Source organism: Frankliniella occidentalis, unplaced genomic scaffold (assembly GCF_000697945.3).
Source record: "Frankliniella occidentalis isolate FOCC.00 unplaced genomic scaffold, Focc_3.1 Scaffold1, whole genome shotgun sequence".
NCBI lineage: Eukaryota > Metazoa > Arthropoda > Insecta > Thysanoptera > Thripidae > Frankliniella > Frankliniella occidentalis.
Window position 1 is genome coordinate 2,936,510 of NW_026267131.1, and position 9,691 is coordinate 2,946,200.

Consider the following 9,691-nt stretch of genomic DNA (forward strand, 5'->3'; position numbering starts at 1 on the left):
TCCACCCCCACCCCTCCGGCCCGGCGCGGGCCCGGCGGACCCAAAGGTTACGAAGACCTTCACGGCGCTCCTCCTCGGCCCCGCGCCCCCTTCGTCTCTCGCTGTCTCTCGAACCTCTCGCTCGCTCTCTCGCGCGGGGAGCCGGCCGCGGAGACCGTCTCGCTCGCACGTCCCCACCTGACGCCGTCCGTCGGCGAGCAGGTAGCAAGGCGGTGGAGGGGGGAGCGGACGGGCAGCCAGGCGCGGCCGCGCGGGGCCCAGCAATCTCAGTCTCTCTCTCTCCCCCTCTCTGTCTCTCTCTCTCTCTCTCTCTCTCTCTCTCTCTCTCTCTCTCTCTCTCTCTCCCTCTCTCTCCCTCTGTTCCTCAGTTTCAGTTCTCTTTCGCTTCGCGTTCGCACAGCGCGCCTCGCCGCCAATGCCAAGATCACGGGTAGGTCCGCCTGGGGCGTAAGAGAGATGGACGGATAGGAATGGAAGGAGAGAGGGAGAGGGGAGGGGGGAAGGGGGCGGGTGAGAGGGACTGAGAGCCGGCGCGACTCAACGGATATGGCCCGGACCGGTGGCAGGCCACGGCGAGCCGAGGCGCGGTCGCGTCAGATGCATACACATGATGCAGTTGTTGGCCTTGATTTTGAGCCAGCGAATGCAACAGGTTATGTTGTCTGCTCGGCTGTCCGGGCGGCCTTCCAGCAGGCGGGTCCTGTCCTGTTGTCCTGTTCTGCCGCTGCAGGAGAGTCCGCAGGGATGAAATCGGGAAGACACCGATTCTCAATTTCAAGAAACCCCTCTCATCGCTCAAGTCTCTCTCTAAGCCCCGCGTTGAGCTTCTTCTTCTTCTTCTTCTTCTTCTTCTTCTTCTTCTTCTTCTTCTTCTTCTTCTTCTTCTTCTACTACCATCGTCATTGACGTACGATTGCCGCTGCCGGAGGTGACCGAGGGGAGGGCTAACGACCCTCGCGGGAGCGACGCCCAGCAAACTCAAAAATATAGAATTTAAAATATTTTGGCGCTTCAGGTGCGCACAAACCCGGCCGCGGAGGCAAGGCGGCATGTTTAATCCATGAGCCTCTGCCTCTCTCACTCATATTAGCTGCCCACTCACGGTAAGACACCCATCCCCCTCCCCCTAAATCGTCTCTGTTCTGTCTGCCACGCGCAGGATAATCGGGGAGGGGAGGTGCGGGAAGCGGCGGAGAAGAGACGGAGGGGGGGGGGGGCGTCGTCACACTCACGCGGAGGAACCGCTACGTGTCATTTTCGGCATGTATTTAATGTTGCACAACATGCTGTATTGGACAAACGCTGTTCGGGGTTGACAGGGTGATAGGGGACCGTTCATATACTACGTAGTTCATTTTGGGGGGAGGGGGGGTTCAGCCTTGCACTACGGCCGGTCACGGAGGGGGGGAGGGGGGGTAGGCGCTGGTCACGTAGTATTCGTCATATTCCTGTTTTGCGCCAGCAAAACACCGAGTTGTCTGCTCTAATTCGTTCAAGTAGACCCCTTTCGACTAAAGTTGTGTCCGTTTGGGCGCTAGAGTGGGTTTTTCGACGAAAATACCGTGAAAATGACCACGCTGTACTTAAAGTACAAGGAGGCGCGAAATAGGAAAATGACAGAGGAAGTACCCCCCCGAAACAGCACATTCTGAATCGACAATTGTCCTCGGATTCACCGTATCTTTAAAATCTCTTAAGCTATTCTAGTTTCACTGTTGTTCCTGTTCCTAAAAAAAAGAATAAAGAAAAAAATTACAGAAGAAAATAAATAATTGAAGTTCTTAACTGCCCTATTTGTTGATGTAATATATATCTCGTATTTTACCTCAAAAATGCATAAAATGTCTTTTTCTAGCTTGTGCGCTAATGTAGATGGAAATGCGCAAAATATGGTTTTACTACGTGACCGGTGGGGGGGAGGGGGGGGGGGGTTGGCCCAGTACTACGGTCGGTCACGGAGGGGGAGGGGGGGTCAAAAAATGCCCCAAAATGAACTACGTAGTTTATGAACGGCCCCTAGGGGTTGTCGTTCACTTAGTCAGTTATTGACAAATTTGCAGGTACGCGACTGACTTCCTCGTGCATCAGTAATACTTTTAAAAGGACTGGGAACTTTTACCTTCGGGTAGAGACGTCCACTGGGGGACAGTCTAAAAATTACCGCTTGTATCAGTGCCGCTCGTATTGTAAGTAATACACTTGCGAACGTGAACAATATTCAAAAATAGTGAGACGGAAAAATGTTCCATTTGTTGCCGTAAAATTACAATTTGAGATTGTAAACTTCCAAGCACTTCGACTCGGAATTGATCCCAAAATCAAGAATGGGCTGTCTAATTTTACAACATATTTTGTAAATAAAAATTAAAATTACGACAAACGTTGAAAATTCATGAGAATATTTTTCACAGTGTAGTTGAAACACTAAATGCTGTGCAAAAGTCAAACTGAATAACAAGATGACAGTTCGACACTTGAAACCTATACACACGGAGTTCGTGGAGGCTCCGTATAAACACGCAGTTCCCAGGGGCTCGGTACAAACACGGAGTTCAGCAGGCCGCCGTAAAGGGTCGTAACTATGTTTTTTGAAAATTTCGAGTTATGAAGTGCGTCGGATAGAGGAAACCAAGGGCTATCGATCAGCGAAAACCGCATTTCGATATGTCAATTAGTTTAATAGTAATTCTGGTCTGAAAATCCAGCCGCCCATAAGGCGCAATGTAAATCCAAAACTTTGAAGCGCTATATCTCAGAAGTGACTTTCAAGCACTTACGACGTTATACGGGGACCCACTGAACTGCGTGTCTGTACGGAGCTGCCTGGAACTACGGGTTTATACGGAGACTCCACGAACTCCGTGCTTGTAGGTTTCAAGTGTCGAGTTATAGCTAACTGTAAAAGTAATTTTTTGGAGTTTTAACTGCAAATCTAATAAGTTTTACAGTTTGAACTGCGAACTTAATAGTAATAGTTCGCTGCACTGTGCACACACACGGTCAGCACTACCTGATAGGCCTCCACGAAGAACATTCTTCGAAATGAAGAGTGTGAACGTTTGTGCTACATCCCGCCCCTGCCCTCTGCTCAAAGGCGTTCCGAGCGGGCCATCGTCTCTACTTGGCTGTTTGGCGGGTCGGCCTACTCGGCGCGTTGCAGGCGCTATCATCGCGCAATGTTGTTTGGAAGGCTGCCTACACTGGCAAGGTAGGCCTGGTTCGCGAATGGGAATGAGAGCCTGTTACGATCGTTGTCTATGTACGTTGTAGAGGCCTGACAGACACGTTTAAGAGGCATTTTGAAGCGAATCAGTGAGCATAAATGTTGGACCAACAGATCGCGAAGAAGTCAGAAATGCAACGAAATATTTTAGAAGGACAATTATGCCAAGATATATATAAATACCATATATAATATATACCATATATACCATTCACGTGTTAGTTGGAGTGTCTTCCACGAGAAGAGTGTTACAGAGTGCTGTGTACTCGATAACAGACCATAGACCACAGTCGAGCTCAAACTTATACTACGCAATTCCCACAAGATTGGGAAGCGGCTGCGAGCCACGACTGTACATGAGTCAGTCACACACACACACACACGTGCACCGCAAAAACCACGGTGCGCAGAGGGGTGTGTGTGTGTGTGTGTGTGTGTGTGTGTGTGTGTGTGTGTGTGTTACACGTGTACATCGTGGGAATAGAGCAAAGCAGACGCCTCGTGCAATAAATAGACACGCGCACCCACACAGACTCACTCACACACACAAAAGGCTGCTGGATGAGATATCTATTTAAATTCACAATTACGATAGCACTGTCGGATGCGCATGCGCGCGGGACGCATCACACGCAGCAGTATTTGCCACGTGCGATTTGCGTTTATTTTCAGATGCATCGTCGTCTCGAGACGTGGAGACGAGACCCCAAGGCTGCACCACATGGCAGCAGGTCTAGGCGCGTGCGCCGCGGAACGTAACTGCTCACACGTCGGACACTCATACGGTTACCGGGCCGGACTGTGTCCTTTGAAGTGTTTTCAAACATTTACGCTACGATTACGTCATTGTTTCTAGGGCAGTTACAGAGTGAGGAATTTCAAATTCCCTGACGGACATTTCTTTGACTTTTCCCCTACCAAATTCGAGGTTTTCCATGACATTGATCCCAAAGATGTTTTTGTTTGACTTGTTGAGGTCTAGTTGAGGCATTCATTTAAGTAGCGGCGCGGCAGCTAACCACGCTGCCGATTTTGAAATTTTCTAATTTATCCACGACATGGTGATTGGCTTCTATGACTTTTCCATGACTTTCACGACATTATTATTCTCCCTGCATGACGTTTCCATGACTTCCAGGTTTTCTAAAACTTTGTTACATGCCTGTTCTTGTAACTTAAAGCATACGTCTACACGGTATGGTAAAAGTAAATGTATTATTGACTGTTCGTTCTTGATTTTTCGCGAATTTGTGACGTCTACTTGCTACGCGTATGCAGACAGAGCACCAAAAACAAATCCTTGAAAGTAGAAGTAACCAATTCTATATTTTCCCCTTTTTTGGAAGCCGCAGAGAATGCGCAGAGTAAAGGTTAATACTGCTGCAAGCAGTGCACGTTGAAGAGTTAACGAAAGAATAAAGCAAAACAATTCCCTTTCAAAATAACAACAAAAAGCCATACTGCGGGTTCCAGAAGAACACCTACCACATGTCCGCAGCGGTAGATGCGCCCTTAGAACGGCTGTAAACGGGTGGCCTTCGCCGGGGAGGGGCGTGGCGTGGTAGGGCCCAAGCTGAGCGGGGCGCGAGACTGGACTGGACGAAATGCCCTCGCTGGACGAAATGCCCTCGCGCTGCATGCCGCAGGGCAGAGATTCGGACAGCCAGATGCACCTTTTGCACATAACTTCAAAAATGTTGAAAAAATAAAATCGCATTCGACCTAAATCACAAATGTACCTAAACGTTCTTTCAATTTGCCCAAGAACGATTCAAGAGCTCTGAACATACGGAGGCGAATGTGTTTCCTTACAGGGTACATGTCCTGCTCACGCTTCGGCTATAGCGAGGGCGCCGTGCATGCATGTAAGGAAATAGAGAGAGGCAGAGAGAGGGAAGGAGAGGAAGAAAGAGAGAGGGAGGGAGAGAGACGATCCGTATCTCGCACGATACGTTCGGTTCGCGCCACGAAGTTATGTATCCCACACAGATTTTTCACGGTCCTTTTCCCTGTGTGGGAGGAGGGGGCGGAGGGAAGGACAGAGACGGCCAGGTGGAGGAAGGCGAGTCGCGCCACAGACAAGCAACAACATAAGGAAACTAAAGCAATAGGTAATTCTTAGACTAATAAAATTTGTTGCTAAAAATTATATTTGTAGGCACTTTTTTCATAAATCAGAAAAAGGAAAAACCCCTATGCTTGGTCGCAAGATGCGTGTCGACTCTCTTAACTGGTTTCCTGCTAAGAGGTACTCTTCTGGTACTGCGGGTTCCACAGGGTACCTACAGCCTACGACCAGCCCGGCTCCAGCGTTGCCGGCTGGACTGGAGGTGGCGTGGCGTGGCAGGACGTAGTGGGGTGGGGTTGAGGAGCATGCATTCCAGCCGGTCCAGACGCAGCACTGCAGCTTCCAGTTCCAGCGGCCCGCTCCAGCAGCTCCAAGCGGGCTCAGCCTTGACTGCAGTGGAACCACAGCCTCAAAGCGGAGCCAAAATTAGAAAGGGTCTTTATAAACATTACTACTCGGGACACGGAACTAAGAATCCTTACACGAATACGCTGATATAGAAAGCGCGCAACTGGCGTACCTGAAAGTACTCAGCATGTAGTGTAGCACACTTTTGGCTTTTGAGTGTTTAACTAGATATTCGAATCGCAATCGAATCAGGTGTTTAACTGTAAAGTTTAACAGTTGTTTGTTGAACTACAGAGTTGGCCATGTCGTTTAAACCCCACCATGTCATGCATGTCAGTTGCACACTCTTGTGATCAGTGCTAATTGGTATTATTACACATAAAACTGCAGTACAATTTGTTCTGCAGCTAAAAATGTGTTACAGTAGTACGAAACTTGAGTTTCCAGAGTATCATCGTTGAGAGGCTGAGCTACAGGTAACACATTACGTTCAATGCGATGTCGCATTTATAATAAGAGAATCTGAGCATAATTGTGGAGACGTGAGGGGGGGATGGACGTAACTTGCGAGCACCAAAAGATATACGCTAAGGGTGAAGACGGTATGTTTTCAGAAAAGAGTACCACTGGCACCTATAATCCCTAAGCCAAATTTTGTCTAGGACTCTTTCCCGAAAGTGATTTTCAAGAAGTCTTCTCTTCTCCGGTGCGACAAAGATCTGCTGGCTCTCCAGCTGGAGGCTGGCCTGGTCCTCCAGTGGGGTGGGCGGCCGGCCGCGGCCAGCCATTCACATGCAAGCGATGCTATCACGTGCACATGCCTGCATGCGAGCAGGGAGTTTGCATGTCGATTGTAGAGAGATTTGTGGTCGCTTGAGACAAAGCCGGCCCGATCTATTCAGTTCAGTCAAGCCCTGCGAAGCACTGTAAGGGCCTGCAACGCCCTAAGAGGGATCCTGAGCCTTAGCCGCAGGAACCTGGAGTAGGAACTTGAACAGGACCAAGGAACCTCAAAAAATATCCCTGAAAGAAGCCTGGAAGAAGAACGTGTTGAGGAGCTGCTGCACTGATAAGTAAGTGTCCCACTGGCCTGCACATGCAGGTGCTTAATACTATGTTGCACACTTTAAAATGTTTGACTGTATATTTAAATAATATAAAGTGTTTAACTGTACAATTATTAACTCTTAGAAGTGTTCGTGTTCATCACCAGGGTTGGCCAAGAACCTTTGGATACTTTAAAGTGTTTAAATTTACTGTTAAACACTTAATAGTATTTAAATATCCAGTCAAACACTTAAAAGTTTGCAACCTAATTTTGAGCACTGGCATGCATGTGCACGCCAATATAACACTTTACTTATCAGCGTACTGAATGTTCATTGTGAAAATCACGCCCCTCCCCCCGAATTTTTCTCTAAAAAAAATATGCCAAAACGACAACAGCAAAAAAAAACAACACACAACAACAAAAAAAAGTTGGTTGGTTGGTAGGTTAGGCGTCAGTGGCACCATTATTCGGCTCTTGAAAAATACGCGACTACATTATACTAAACATGTAGCGTTACCAAGCGACGGCCGGCGCTCGGCTCAGCACGTACGCCGTACGTCCTTAATAAGCTCCCACCGGCGGTGTTCTAGCGCGGCTAAGAAGACCGTGTAATCAACGGATCCGCGCTCACCAATCAGAATGAGCGAAATTGGCCTGGCCGCCCCGATAACGGCGGCTGATCCACCAATGCCGCTTGTTAGGCCAAAACACACGGTTCGTGAGGTTGATGCACTCGCTTTTGGGCCAGCCCGGGCTGGCCGTGCATTGCCCCTTTTGCTGCTTCCACCACCTTCCCCTCGCCCTCCTCCGCGAGTCCTGAAATATCTGAACGCGTCTCTTAGTCGCTAATAAAACGCCGCGTCGTTAGAACGTGTTCGAAATGGAGCGCGTCCGCGCCGCCGCGGAGCCGACTAGTTTGAATGAGCCTTCCTGTTGTTCAATCCGGCTCGATTTTAATCTGGATGAGTTTTAAAGGCTGCCGCTGGCGAGGAAACGGCGCGCTGCGTCTTCGATAAAAATGGACGATAGGGTTCATTAGCTTTAATGGCAGAAAACGCACATTGGCTGCGGAATAAATCAAACACACGTGTTGCATAGAGCAGTACGAACATGCCCCTATGAAAGGGAGGGGAATCCCGACCCGAGGGGCGGGCGCAAGGGGTTGCGGAGGAAGATGGGGTTGAGAGAGAAGGGCGAGCGCTCTATCTATACAAATTTTAAATGTGTACATGGTACTACTCCAAAAACAGTGTACATTGATTACTGAAGCATCAGCAATCAATCAAATATTGCAAATATTTCTCCAAATTAGTTCATAACTGCGCAATTTAGTAGGAAATAATACGCTAATTTTAGACTTAAAAAACCTTGCGGGCTCGTGTGGACTTCTCAACTGGGAAGCAACAGCGGCGCAGCCAGCAGCAGCCTGCCCTTTTCACTTCACCTTGAAATCTTGGGGGCAACGATGTCTATAATGTATACAATGTAAAACTGCCAAGTTTGCAGTTTTTGATGTGTACATGCCTATGTATGTACATATTATGTACACTTTAATATGTGTACCCATGCATGGTGAACCAACGCACACCGTCCCATAAGCGAAAAGGGGAAATCGAACAGATTTCCGAGTCTCTGTCTACCATAGTTTGCTACACATACATAGCAAAAATATTTTGGTTGGTGGATGGAGAGCAATTTTCTAATCTAATTATCCTAAATTTAAACTAATTTCTTTTCTTATTAAAAAAAAAGCATAGTTCAGCCCGATCTCTCTTTTCCGTCCTCGGAATTTAGGAGGGATGGGAGGCGTACGGGAGGGAGAGGGGGTGTCACATGGAATGGCCGGCTCAGCGCCGCAAGTTCCCCATAAATCCGTGGGAATCCGATCGCGCCCTTCTCAATGGGAGAGACAATATTTATGCGTATATAGTAGGAAGCGGTATAACTCACCTCCCCCCCCCCCCTTCTCTCTGTCTGTCTCAGTGCATACGTACTCTGAAGGAAATCACAACAAGACGAAAGGCAGCAGCAGGGCAAAATGAACGAGTATTAAGACGGAATGGTGACCTTGTGGGAAGGCGTTAGCACCGGGGAGTCGTTAGCCCAAGTCAGCAATAAAGGTGGCAGACGCGCATTTCGTTAAACATTTGTACGCTGTTCGTACTTTGCAACAAAAGCAGAGGCCTCGACATGGCAAGGCACATCAACGAAAGTGGGATCAACTACACAAATTTGACATACTTAGGACTTTAGCTGTTACCGTGGCCGTGGGTTCCCGCCGTACGGTTTGTTCTTTTTATCTTTTTAGCTACAATAAGAGCCGAAGGTCCCGTCCTGTCGCGTCGCGGCGGTCCTGGCCCTGAGACGGTCCCGGGCGGCGGGCCTAAAGGCGGGGGCCGGGCCTGGACAACGCTGGTACGCTGGTCGAAGGGGCAGGGCCGTCCGAGGGCCGCCTGCCGGGAGGGCGGACAAAGCTTACAGGAATGACGTAAGAAGCTCAGAACGGACCATCATAACTACCCGAACAGAGGGAGGGGTCGGTGTAACTCTCTTCCACGGATTTAGGGTGTCACAGACGTTATTCAGCCGCACTACCGGAAAAACTTAGAAAGGATTTTTAACGTCGTTGTCTTCCCCTTACGGCCTACGGTCACCTCCTGTGCCGCGTCTGGATAGGCGCGGTTTTATGAGAGGTATCCCCCCCCCCCCTGTCAGCCCGAGGGTAGGAAGGCAATTTGTCCTACAAACCCCCTGAAAGTAGGCAACCCACTTAAAACCACGCCTGCGTCTGGAGGAAAAGTCTGGTGCTGCTTCTGATGCGGGGTACAGTTTCTCTCTATGCGGAGTATGCAATCACGCGTGCAACCCGACTTCGGTACAAATAAGAACCAGTATTTGTCGTACCGAAACTTCTCCCCTTCTTTGCCGTCCCGCTTCTCATTTTCATTTTCATTTTCGATTCCCTTTCGAAGGAACACCATTCTCTCCCTTTCGTACTCCG